The sequence below is a fragment of the Centruroides vittatus genome, unplaced genomic scaffold (assembly GCF_030686945.1).
Source record: "Centruroides vittatus isolate TY-2023 unplaced genomic scaffold, ASM3068694v2 contig_350, whole genome shotgun sequence".
Taxonomy (NCBI): Eukaryota; Metazoa; Arthropoda; class Arachnida; order Scorpiones; family Buthidae; genus Centruroides; species Centruroides vittatus.
Window position 1 is genome coordinate 259,558 of NW_027122173.1, and position 10,868 is coordinate 270,425.

Sequence of the window (10,868 nt, forward strand, 5' to 3'; positions counted from 1 at the left end):
ACTTGAACATTTGATCTTTGTTTTAATTAATTGCTGCACATTTACTCGGCGTTGATGAGATGGCAAGAATTGGTTCTGAAGTAATTATTGACCTCAACGTTAGTAACAGTTAGTAAGACGTATTATTACGAATATTTAAATCTAAACTTGATATGTATACATATATCAAGTTTGAATATATATATATCTTATACATAATTAAATCTTTAATCGGAAAAATTGCCATTTGAAAAAAATTGAATGAGGTAATTAACAACTATTTCCATATCTCTGAAGTGTTATGTTCATCTTTTCCATTATGATGTTTTCATAAGTTATTCGCATATTTTCAGGACTGGGCTTAGATTTGTTATTGCTCCGAGGTAGTGGTTTTCAACTTGGGTGCTGCAACGATACTTCGACTGGGAAACGTAGTGCTAATATATTTCGCAGCCTGATATATGTCAGCAACACCATAACACTTCATATGTGTATCACTAAAACTACACCATGCGTAATAACTCTACATTGAAAAAGTAGGGTGTCGCAAGAAAAAATTACCAAATTGGAGTGCCGCTATTAGAAACACTGCTCTAAGCTATAACATATAACGGGCCCTTTCGTCCACTAAATAATGGCATACATCAAAATGTGAGACCCTAAGCTACAGACTCGTAATAAATTCTGGATACTTATTTGCATCCATTTCTTATTTTTATATGTATTTTTTTATGCCATTTTTGCAATTTCAGATTTTGTTTTACATTCAATAATTATCTAACTTTGTAGCTTGGTTTGTCTCGTTTTTTACCAAATTATCTCGTTTATATACCGAATAAATCGTAAGTAGCTTAATTTCGATACTTTAATGAGACGAGAGAAAATTAAGCAAACTATTCCTGTAAATATACATTATCTCTAAATTTATACGTGAAATATTAGCGAGGTTGAGGCCGAAGTTTTAAACGCGAAAACGTGTACGTCGGATGTTCAGCGCCGCTTTCCTGTAAGTCTAGAAGTTTGACAATGGCGTTTGGAAAGTCAATGGAATCATGCTCGACATTCCAAACGCCATTGTCAAACTTCGGCCTCAACCTCGCTATTAAGCATGATTTAAATGGAAATTAAGTCGGAAATTTGATTTTTCTAAAATGATTAGATGAAATGTATAAATAGGCAAAAGTAAATGTATCTTCATTGATCTTAATTTATTTGGCAAAATAGTGTTAAGGAAACAGTAATCATGACTTATCTTCTGTCAGTTTTTGTTCTAGTACTTAAAAATTTGCTATTTTACTATACAGAAATAAGAATTGATGGACAGGATCGCGAGAGCTTATTAGGACAAGGGATAGAGCGGGTCCCTTTAGTCCTTTGTTTGTTGAACAAATGAAATACGTAGAATGTTTCTTTATTAATAAAAAAAGTCAGCCTTAAAGATTCTGTTTCTGTTAGTAAAAATAACATTAATTTTATAAGGGTAGGAACCGCAATGAATCCTAAGTTTTCTCCGGGCCCAGTAAAAATTCCTAGCTCATTCCTGTTGATGGGATAAGACAACGCAACATGTGGACGATCTGCCAATGCCTCCCAGGACTTTATCCCTATTTAGGTATTAGAAACGTGAAAAAACATGGAAAACTTTATGTGGCCAGCCTGTTGGAGAGGCGCGGACCAGAGACCAATTAATTACAAGTGGTTTTATCCAATCCACCACTGGGTATATCACTTAATATCGTTTCCTTTACTCACGTGTTCAGATTATTTTACTTAATTACAGTTTATATATTAAACTATATTATTTATCTCTCTTTTTTACAATTTTTATTTTAGTTAAAGCTTGAATTTAATTATAAAATAATTTTAAAATCTGAGGTATGCAATTAACTTTACACGTAATTTACCTTATTCTTCAGCCTACCGATTCTTCATTCATGAAATTTCCAATACAGAATTTGCTAATAATAATCAGAGTTAGTATGTAATTTATAATAGTTATTGTCCCGTACGTCATTCATTCTATACAAAATGATGAAATGCGGATATTGAATTGGAAGTGGGGAGATGAAGTATCCATCGAGTAATATAATTTAGAACAATACGGTGAGTCATACGATTATTATCTTTGCGTGTCATCAACTATCTTATTAACAAGTTTTATTAGAAGAAATTCCGAGCAAAATTAGAATTTTGCTCCCAAAAATTAAGTCAGTAAATGACGTTTTTAGTGATGCAGCTAAGTTACGCTTTAATATTCCACATTCTGTCTTATTATTATTGCTCCAGTTGGCTGGAGTTGCCTTTTGTGAAGAAGATATTTAAATTAATGGAAAATTTACTGGAAATTCTTTTATAACCTATCATATTCGTTAACTCTGTCAATGGATTAAATTATATTAAAAAAATAATAAGAAGAGGAAATTCTCGAAGAAACAAAAGGTTACGCGTAATCTGAAATTGGAATTAAGAGTCACGATGTGTAATTTTTTTCAGCTTCAAGATCGATGATCTCGCTATAACTTTACAGCAGCAGATGGTTAAAAATTTAATTTACAATCGAAGAATATTCTTGCCTAATGAAACTTATTCGAAATTTTGACATTCCGATTTAATTTGATTAATTATTTTATTACTTTTACAGCTTTTTAAAAAAATTCAGCAAATTCTTTTCCTATATATCATCGGATTTTACATTAATTTCTAGAATTTCGTGTAACTTGCATCGAGATTCGAGTTTTGAAATGATTTAAGTAAGAAACGAATATATTGTTAATGTATATACGGAAATATTTAATTAAATTTAGTTAATTAATGAAGAAATCGATTAGAAAAGTGAATTTTAATCCGTTAAGTTATATTAATTAGGTTTAAACAGTTAAATTATTAAGTTAAAAGGAAATTTTAGATTTAATGCAATATACGAGATAATTTTTACCGTAATTGCCTTTGATGTCTTGTTATTTATTAAATAAAGATTATATCGATTTAGATCGTACTCAGATATGTGCCTAAATGTCTGTCAATTAAATATGGCAGACATTTCGATGCTGTTAAAGCTTCAACCTACCACTCTGGGGGCCCGGGATCGAATCCGGATGAGCAACTCCACAGAATTTTTTTGGCAGGTGCTCTGTCCCGGATATGTCGGGTCCATCGACCGCCTCATTTGCGGGTCCAGCCGAACCTACGATGGAGTTGGTTTGATGAGATACGGCAATGTAACACCTGGGCAATCTGCCAAGGTGTGAAACTGTCCCTGTTCAGGTGTTAGACACGCAAAGAAAACCTAGAAAATTCTCGTTGGTGAGACACGAACCAGTGTTCAGTGGTTTATCAACTCTGCCTCTAGTGGGCTCACGAGGAACTTGAAAAAAAGGCTCTTTTAGTACTCATAGGGCGGAAAGAGTTGTAAAAAAGCCATTTGGGCATGCATTAAATTTAATATTGCACCGCTAAGTTAAATGTTAAGTGAACTGAAAAGTATTTGATATTATTAATTTTGTTTAACATTAGAAATTGAAAATTAACACGGAGCATAAAGACTATCCAAAGATAATGGTTTCTTATATTTTTTATCTCGCTGTTTCTGATGCTGTTCCGTCTTTTTGACGAGATGAAAGTGTAAGAAATCTTGAATATTTGAATTTATTATTTTTGAATATTTATGCCTTGTTAAATGTAAAAGTTCGAAGAATTTTATTAATTACAAGAACGTAGTGAGTCATACTTACAGAATATAACAAGCACTAAGTGAAATATAATCGTAAAAAATTAATCAAAGTTTCAGGTATGCATTCATTTAAGGATCTTTTCTTGTTTTCAAGCTTGGAATGCTTTCGAGTGTGATCCAAGATGGGTTTAATGACTCGCATATTCATGAGTTATTAGTCTGTCGAGCGAAGGTGATGAAGTCGTCGCTGCTGTCGTAATAAGTATTCTCGACTTAAACACTAATTTTATATTCGTAGAAGTCGTGGCTGACCTTTAATAATCCAACATTTTGTCAGCATCTTGTTTCGGATTAAATTAAATACGCATCTGGTTTGGGGTTAATGAATATACGGATGGTTGAACAAATTTTCAGCATGTTAATTTAATTTGTAATATTTTATTTGCATTAAATAAGTTTAAACAATAAAAAAAAATACAATTCTAGTTCTGTTTAAAACTATTATTTACTTTATGTATTTTGATATATAACGCAAGCTCGAGGTATATATTCTATATAAAGTTATATATAAATTGCTAAGTTCTTTACAGCAACTGGTCTTGGATAAGGAAATCCTGTTCCTGTTTCTCCTGTTGGTACTTTGACTTTTAGATAAATGGATAAAGTTTGAAAGTATACACATTGAATACTAAGTTTTGTTTCCTTAGAAAGGAAACTTGGATACCAAATTTGGAACCAGCAACTTATTCATTCGTGATTAGACTAGTTACGAAAGCTTAAAAAATTAATGTAATATTAATTTAAATAGTTTGCCTATTGTTTAACGTGGTTGAAGAATTATATTTTTAATCAATTATATAAGGTTGAATTGAAAGTGACAGGTTCCCCGTACAGACTATTTATAATCTTCCAATATATAAAACGTTGAAGTTTGATGAAATTGTCTCCTTCTCCATTTTTCTTTAAATCAATAAACACGGAAAATACATCTTGCCCCGAGTCTTTTATTATTGATCACAATCCTTGAATTTAGTCCACATAAACTATTTAATTCTTTCATTGTTTGTAAAGATGATTCAATCATCTATGATCCCATTTTTCCCCTTTTAAAATAACAAACAGTTAAAAATATAAGCCTAAGCGATAGTTCATAAACTAAGTTTTTTCCGTTCCTCCGTTTTTGGCACTTTCCAACCTGTGGGCATTAAGAGGGCTTTTACCCCGTAATCATTGTGGATTCAGCCAAGCCCACAATGTGGAAGATCAGGTGGAGAGGGATTGGATTGATAGAATAAGGCGACGCATACATGGGCGATTTGCCAAGGGCACCCCTCTTGGACTCAAGGGTGCCCAAGGACACCTGTTTAGGTGTTAGACACCATGTGGCTAGCATGTTGGTGAGGCGCAACCACAACAGATATTAGCTTTATCCATTCAACTATTGGTGACACATGGACCACCCCTAAAATTCCTGGGTTTTTTCGACTGGCCAGATTCGATTTCGAGTCCCCAAAGAAGTAGGCTGAAGTAGGAGCCGATTCAGTCGTCCAACAAAGCTCTGTTAAGAAATAGTTTTTCTTTCGAATTATTCGGTTCGTTTCCCGAAAATCGATATAAGATAATCAAGTTAGATATTCGTACATTATTTTATAAATATCTATTGAAGCAATTTATTTAATGGAATTTGTGATGAAAAAATTGAAAAATAAATACATCGTTCGCGATTCCTAAGTTAATTTTCTCTCGTGTATGAAGGTAAGTTAGTATTTATTAAAAATGTATATAGCAGTTATAGCAAGAAACAAATTTAATAATGATATAATTGAATATAAAGTTCGTGTTACATGTGACAACTTAATTATAAGCACCGTAGCTGTCAGAAATATATTTATATATAATATTCGAATTACACAAATAGAAAAGTATTTTCCAATTCTAATTTATTCAAAAGCATCAATCTAAAAACTAAACGATAGTTAGTGTTAAATATTTTTATAAATAAAAAAAAACAAATAGATTATTTCGTGATTTTTAATCTACAAAAATAAATTCAGTAAAAATTAAATTTCAATTCAAAATATAGTTATTATAGATATTTATTTTCAAAATTAAATAAGTTCGACACTCGTAAAAGTTAATAAAACTCAAATTAGTGCCCATCAATGGCCAAATGGATGAAACCACTGAACACTGGTAGTTGGTCGCCGGTTGGCACCTCTCTAACGTGCTGGCCACGTTGAGTTTCCATGTTTTCTTCAAGTGTCTAACACTTAAAATAGGAGCCAGTTTTCTTTAGGAAGCCCTCTCGGGAAGCACCTCCTAGGCAGATTGCTCATATGTTGCGTTAATCTATTCAACCTAATTTAAAATTTCAATTTTGTTTTTATCAATCCAAAGAAATAATCTAAAACTGTGAAAAAGATAATGGATACGAACTTAATATAAGATAATATTGTTAAAAATTTAAATCACACTATCTAGAAATTTTCTTAACGTTTTTCAAAATTCAAAAGTTTAAATCAATCACGTTTATAGTTGCTGTCAAATAAAGCTAACATTTCCATTCATTGAGAGAAGATGTCACCTTGATAATAGTATTGGTAGGATCAATGAAAAAGGTTGCAACAATGGCTCGGATCAAGTGGCTCTTTTTCAACAATAGATACTTCAGTTTGACCGATGAGTTACTCAATTGCATTGTTATCCATTTAAAAGAATAATCTTGTTAAAATAATGGATCTTTTTTATAAAAATAGCTTCAATTCACAATAAATACACATATTACAAAATAAAGCTTCTGTCACCTTTAATCTGAAACTAGTTTGACCTAATATAAAAAGTATCAAAGAAGTAAATTGATTAGTTGGGAAACGACAGCCTACCAATAACCGAGTAGATAAAACAATTGCATACAGGTCGCGAGTTCACACTTCACTAACGGGCTGACAGTGTGTTTTCTGGATTTTATTCACGTGTGATTCTAACACATAAATAGGTATCAGTTTACCATAGAAATTCCTCCCGGGAAGCATCGCTCTTGGCAGATCGCCCACGTGTTGCGTGCATTATTCCATCAAATAACACAGGTTGATATAAAATATCGAATCCAGATTAATATACTTTTGAATTAATGTCTGATCGTATTGAATTGATTGAATAAGGCAACGCGACATGTGGACGATCTGCCAAGAGGGACGCCTCCCGGGAATACTTTCTACAAGAAAGTGGCCCTTATTTAGATGTAGGACACGTGAAGAAAGCCTGAAAAAACTCATACCGTTAGCCCGTTGGTCAGGTGCGAACCAGAGACCTATGTTCAGTGTTTGGTCACTGGTGGGCTGATTAATGTCTGATGCACGCTGTAGAAAGAGTTACATACTGTATTGAGAAATAAAATCTCGTTTATTCTATGTAAATTTTATGAATTTTAATTGAAATATTCTCGATTCTTTCGCGTCTGTCTTCTCAAAAATAGCGATACGTCCCCAAAATGATAAATTAAATTCACAACAGAAAATTTTGTTTCTTGTAGAAAGAAATTGCAAATATTTCAACCATTAAATCTATTTTATTACAGAAGAATACAGAATTATAAAAGCATAAATATTGATGCGATATTTAGCAATTTATATAACATTTGAACAATAATCATTTACATTGATTATAATAGAAATGTTGAATTTCAAAGAAGAGTCTTCTATTTATTCTGCTTTACTTATAAAAGAATAATTATCGAACTATTCCTTATGTCGATTAATAATTCAACTTTCTCAACTTTATTGGTTTGACAGGAATTTTGAATTTTTTAAAATAATATTAATAAAATTTTATGTCATAAATATAAAAATCTATAAATATTTAAAACGAACTTAATATTTTTCAATAAACTAACAGTCGAAATTAAAAAAATCAAAATAGAAGTTTAATAAATCATATATTTAGAACCTATTAAAAAACTATAATTACTTCTCAACTTATATACCTGATATAACATATAATTATTTTTTCTCCATAAAATGTATCTTTTTAATTTCTTTCATTGGTAAAAAATTCCATTAAAAGTTTAAAAAATTAGCATTATTTCTTATTAAAATATAGACTTTTTCTTAAAGTCCTTAAGCAAATAAATTAAAGTTATTTATTTACTTTTTAATGTACCAAAATAACGTCTATAAACGTAATAATAAAGATATGAACATAAACGTCAGCATAAGTATTAAACAGTGTCAAAGTGGATAAAACCACTGAACTATTTACTTGTTAGATAAGAACGACTGAGTTGGTCAAGCGGTTAACATCACAGTCATCGCTCGGGGGGGGGGCGGGATCGAATCTAGACGAGTAAAAAAAACGCCAGAAATTTTTTGGGGGTAATCCGTCTGGATATATCGGGCCCAACCTTCATCATCAGCCGCCCTATTGTAGGTCTGGGCTTGCTAAAAAAAAAGGCCCTGTTAGGTTCTGCAAGGCGGAAAGAAAATTTGCGTAAGGACTAAAGGAACATGTAAATAGGGACCAATTTTCTGAGGTAATGGTTTTGCACCTGACCAATGGACTGGCTGCATGGAGTTTTCCAGGTTGTCATCACAAGTCTAACACCTAAATAGGGCCAGTTTTCTAAAAAAAGTCCTCTCAGGAGGCATCATCCCCTTTGGTATATCGTCTATGTGTTGCTTTGCCTTCAACTCAATCCAAGTATTAAACATTTCCTATTTTTGTATTCATTGTTGGATTTAAATATTCTAATTCAGAAAAACAATGGCGGTGCCAAGTTTTTCAGTAATTATACGACATGTTTTTAATCTGAAAACTCATTTTCTTGCATCTTAATGCTAACGTTTTTCTCCATCGCGTAATTAACGTCAGTAAGAAACACAGCATAAAATTCTTACATTATACTTTATTCGTGAATATTATTTTAATCATTTCTAAAAATTAATTTATTAATATATAAGCTCATTTTGCAGTTCATTTAAATGTCTACACGTTTCATTACAAAACGAATTTAAGTAAACGCAGTTGATTAGATAAAACAAAAATAAAACTCCAAAGACAGATTCTTGTTATATTATAAATGATAGAATTTCCATTCAGTAACGTAACTAGAACCGATATTAGGAGGGACCCAAATTAGAACGTGGTTTGGCTTGATGGAATAAAGCGATCTGACAAGGGGATGCTTTTCGGGACGACTTTCTATGGAAAACTGGCCCCTATTTAGATGTTAGACGCGTGAAGAAAACCCGAAAAACTCAGATGACCAGCTCGTCGGTTAGGTTTGAACCCGCGACTAATATTCGGTGGTGTATCCATTCGGTCGCTGGTGAACGACATGCAAACCTGTACCTGTTTCTAATTTTTTAAAATTTATTTATTTATAAAGATAAGGGAATCCCGGCATTCCCTTGCCTCCTGTTAAAAGAACCTACTGTTTCTATTAAAGTTTAAATATATTTGATTTAGTCTACTTTCGGTAATATGACAATTCGCAATTGATAAGATTCCCTTTGGAAGATTTCCTCTACTTGTATTCGAAGATAGCCCGAAGCTAAGACGAATACTGCCCACGGCTTTATCACGCGGCTAGTATATTTTAAAATCGATGAACAATTCTAAATTTAGTAAACCAGCGAAATTTCCTGAAATAAACATTTTGAAAAAAAAAAAAAATGACAGCTTAAGATATCTTCGCTTGGGATTTTGCTAACATTTTAAAATCCATATCTAGATTCATTTCTCCTCTTATAAATGTCATACGTGTTATTTTGACATCATTTTGACAATATTTGATGTAATAAAACGTAAACAGTTTTCTCTTAAATAAAATATTTTTTAACACACCTTAAAAAATTTTAGTATAATTTAAATTGCCATACATAATTATGTCGCTAATTCCGTTGGTTTCATCGTCATTATCTAATACTTTATGAGCCTAAAGGTAAAATGTGGATCGAAGTAGATCGAATCAAGAGGAAAATAAATGTAGATAATTCAACGTCATGGCAGAATAATATAGTTAAACGGAGTATTTTCTACATCATACTCCACATAAAATAGCTAAAGACTTTGAAATAATGGAGAAATAGACCTACTTTCAGCTAAAAATGAAGAAAATTAATAAGAAAAAAGTTTCTGGAAAGACATCATTAATTCAAGTTGCAATGTAAAACTAATGAACATTGCCAGTTGGTCGCGGGTTCGCACCCGACCAACGGGCTGATCGCGTGGAGTTTTTCAGGTTTTCTTCACGTGTCTAACACCTAAATAGGGGCTAATTTCCTACAAATAAGACCAGTTTTTCATAGAAAGTTCTCCCATTTGTTGCGTGACCTTCCCATCAATCATATAATCCTATATTTTGTAATGAACGATAAACATAACAGCTCAGAAGTATTTGATATAATATATAAAATAGCCGGATACATATTTATTAATAAATATAATTATTTATATTAACTCATTACAAAAATAAAAATGTTAACTTTACTTTTCAATATAAACATCGAACCTTTGGCATTTTATAAAAAGCTAAATAAGTCATTTACTAGTCTACAATCATAAAAAAGAATAAAAGTTTTAAACGAGATTAAATAAAACTTAATAAATTGTATTCAATAAAAAATAATAACAACATTTCGGCTTTGAAAACGTTATCAGGAAAATCTGCAGATGTTGACATTGAAGAAGAAATATTCCCCTCCCTCAGAGATAGATGCAACGTAGACATTTCGCTTCTTATTTCGTCAAACTTATCCAAGAAATATTCTACTTATGTTCACACAACTTACCTATTCATTTCAAAGAAGATGCTCCAGGCAACAAAATCATAAGAGTGTATTATTAACAGCGAATGCGCTTTCACAAAGAAAAGACAAAATTTCACTGAAACTTAGAAATGTCATTGAAGTAAAGTTAAGAACGCAATTAATGCTTGAAGTACAGGATTTTGCTGTCGAATCTGTTTAGAAGTTAGCAGATTAATGAAATATTATTACAAATGGAAGCTTGTTACTGTAAAAAATAACGAGCAAAAATTATTGTGATGTCACAATGGCGGGCTGCAATTTTTAATCCTATTTTTAATTTATTTAATTTAAAATACATGATCTGGATCTCAAGTTATTACGGTCTTGCCCCTGTACATCATACTTTTCCTGACAAGAACAGAGTCATGCCGGTCATCTATATAACTTCGTACCAGGGAAAATATTTGAATTGA